The sequence below is a fragment of the Pteropus alecto genome, unplaced genomic scaffold (assembly GCF_000325575.1).
Source record: "Pteropus alecto unplaced genomic scaffold, ASM32557v1 scaffold61, whole genome shotgun sequence".
Classification (NCBI taxonomy): domain Eukaryota; kingdom Metazoa; phylum Chordata; class Mammalia; order Chiroptera; family Pteropodidae; genus Pteropus; species Pteropus alecto.
In genome coordinates, this window is record NW_006434835.1 from 20,406,784 (window position 1) to 20,410,433 (window position 3,650).

General features: G+C 34.7%; 1 non-coding gene across 1 annotated transcript; it reads right to left on the reverse strand.

Moving 5' to 3' along the window:
* Window positions 1-3,013: 3,013 nt before the first annotated feature.
* LOC112478608 lies at window positions 3,014-3,132 on the reverse strand. The gene has a single exon (XR_003045889.1). It is a non-coding gene; the product is annotated as a 5S ribosomal RNA (ribosomal RNA).
* Window positions 3,133-3,650: the final 518 nt, after the last annotated feature.

Sequence of the window (3,650 nt, forward strand, 5' to 3'; positions counted from 1 at the left end):
AATCTGTGGTGAACTCATCTAATGGCTGGGTGAATGCACACTGGTCTGGGAGTCAGGAGGCCTGGGCCTAGATACTTTCTCAGCTACGTGACCTTAGAGAAGTGGCCAAACCACCTTAAGGCACAGTTTTGTTGGCAGTTAAATTGGTTGATCCAACACTATCTCTTGTAGGTTTGCTTTATGGGTCAGATGAGCTAATGCCTGAAAAGTGTTGGGCTCACCCCAGGTGCTTCATAAATGGTGACTGTTATTATCGTTACCAGGGTAACTACATAATATGTCATCTAAATCAAGATACTTTGACAGTGAAGAGGGGCATAAAAACAATTAGAATGATAACTTTTCTGAAAGATTTACTTATTGACTAACGAATTGGTTTCTTATATTGGTGGACCTATAAAATGGTTCTATTCAGGAACTATTTTCAAATGTAAAATTCTGTTGAAAAAACAGAAGAACATATATCTGTGTACATTAAAGCACATTTGAAAATTTTCTTTATGGTGATGATCTGAATGTTAAAAAAAATTTAAGCAGAACAATTATTCTTGATACATATTTATGTACTTTCATCAGTTTCTTAGCTTACTTGTCATGGTATTTTTCTGCAGAATGTATTTTTCAATAATTTTATTATTTTAAAGTTGTTTTTCTTTTCCACAAAACTGTCTGCATTTGGGGCTTAATAAGTTTGAAATCGTTGATAGTTCCATTGACTTCTCTATCGACCACAATATATTTAATTGAGAAATACTCTATAGGTGCTAAAGTACTTGGTATGCTCAGAACAATTCTGTTAAATAAAGGCTATTCTCAATTCTAATTTTTAAGAATAATGAAATGTATAAATAATTCAGTCTAAACATTTTCCCAGGTAATTTTGGCCTCTATTCAGACTACCTTCCTTTGACAAATATTTTTATGATGACTTATCAGATAAGTTGTCTCTTTTTATGATTCTTTTGAATGGTCCCCCAAATTTAGATGATTAAAAATTATAGGCCTTCTCAATTACATCCTATCCTGGGACAGAATCTAAATTTATCTAAATAAAAATAGGAACACCATCAAAATATTGATGTCTCACAGTTTGACATCATCCAGGGCACAATTACAGAATTTCAAAATTAAATTTTATACTTCATTAGAACACTCATTGTAACCCGCCCCCCACCCTACTTTTGCAAGCTACATTTCATTGTCTTCCTGGTTGCAGAGCTGGCTTCATAGGCTTGTGACTTGTGCAGTAGCACAGAAACCAGTGCTCAGATTAGCTCCACACCTGGTTTACTGCCCTGCTGTTGCCATCTTGAAATTTTAAATTTTTTAATAAGGGACTCTGTATTTTCATTTTGCATTGGGGCCCACATATTATGTAGTTGGTGCTGCCTGTTTGTCAGCGTGGTTTTCAATAACTGCAATTTTCTAAAAGCTTTAAGCTCAAAAGCTAAATTAAAAAAAAAAAATTAATTCATTCAAGTCTTTGAAGACTTCCAAATGATTTTGAACAAATTCAGAGCCCTGTAGGACACTTAGGTTGATTTTAACAAAGTAGTTTATCATAAAGACAGATATTCTAAGTCAATTGGTAGACAGGAAGGATAATTTTGTAATCCAGTTAATGTGTGTGTGTGTGTGTGTGTGTGTGTGTGTGTGTGTGTGTGTGTGTGTGTAATCTGACAACTGAGCTTCCATTTCTATTGGTAGACCACCAGAGTTTGTTTGAACAAAAATACTAATTACATTTGTTCCACCACCCAGTCCAAGTACATTTCTGATTCGTACACAGGTTCGTAATTTAGTAAGAATATTGTTTGTAATAGGATTCTGGCCACCAAAATTTATGACCTCAAAAACAGAGTTCTTCTTCAATGATGAACTTTTAAACTAGATTTATAATAGCAATCAGAATAATGTCAGATTTTTCATCTTTGACTGGATGAACTTGCCAAAGGTTTCGTTTATTCTGTGGATTTGTTTTTTTTATAAATCAGCTATTACTAGAATTAACGAATTTCTCATTTGGAGCGTCTGATGACCCTGATAAAAAGCTGATGTCATGTCACTGGTTCCATAGTTCTACTTCTGCCAAAGGAGACTCGTTAGCAGCTAATATGTCATTTTTCAAGGCATGCACAAGAAAGTTTGGAATTGAAAATGAGTCAAATTAGTTTAGAAGAGCTGTCATTGCATCTAAATGAAAAATTAAGCCATGCAGAGTGATAACACACCTTGTGCAGCTGCTTGTGTTGAATCATCCATAACTTTTGAGCATGGTCTACTTAAAGTAACAATTAACTTTTTTTAAAGGATATATAGAACTATAATATATACAGAAATTATAATAACAGAATTAAGCCCAAATATAACAGTCATCTCAATAAATGTGAATGCGTTTAATTCAAGGTGAAAAGACAAACGTCAAAAAGCATTGCACTAGACAAAACAGGACACTTTGTTAATATCCTCATTTCACATTTAGAATGTAACAAGTATGAATACCTATTCAACAAATAAGACAGCAACTACCTGTATAAACAAATACTGCAAGAGGCAAGGAGAAACAGAAACTTAATAGACACTAACACATAGTACATGACAGGTCTAATGAACAACAACAAAAAGTAAGGATTATATAAGAACTAAACAACACAGGTAAAATATATATTGACTATTACATCCTAATAATAGAGAATATCAAATCTTCTCTATGGATGAAATATTCACGGAGATATGCAAAAAACGGATCATATATTAGGGCATAAAGTTATTACAAACCACTTGCTAATCATAATACAATAAAGATAGAAATTAATAATGCAACCAAAAAGGCTCTTCCACTTGGAAATTAAAGATATTCTAATACACTTTCACTTCTTTTAGGTATATAAGTGTTGAATAACTATAGTGTACACCTGAAACTAATATAATTTTTTTTTTTTTAGGCAAGGCAACCCTTGGTTGACCTCACAGATTGCAAGAACCTTGTCATCTTACAATCCCTTGTTTTTTAGGCCTACAGCACCTGGTCTTCCTAGGTGGTCTCCCATCCAAGTACTAACCAGGCCCGACCCTGCTTAGCTTCTGAGATCAGACAGGATCGGGCTTGTTCAGGGTGGCATGGCCATAGACACTAATATAATATTTTTGAAGTAAATGCTGATGTTTCTCCAGCAAATTTTGTTTTTCTGTTTTTCATTTGGCTAGTGATATTATATGACATCCCCATACTATGCAAGTTATATATTCACCTACAACTTTAATATCTTAATTTTTCCCTAAAAATGTATTTTGATCTTTTCAAGATGATTGCTGCCAAAAGGATTTATTGGAAAAGAAAAATGCATTACCCAACAGTCCAATAAATAGTTGTAGAGACACTATATATAAAGTGACATCAACACTGTGAGCAAGAGTATTTAAACTACGGTTTGTACACTTGCAGATGGGGCTGCTCAGCTCCCATTTCCCACACACTGTTTTACCTACATTTACCCTACGCTTTCTCACATTTCCCACTGATCCTGCTGACATGGGGCCAGGACCTCCCTGGCCACAGTGGGGACTAGTGAGAGGTGGCAGGCAACGGGATCTCACTACCACTGATGCCCTAGGAACACCATGATGTCTGGGAGCACTATATTTTATCA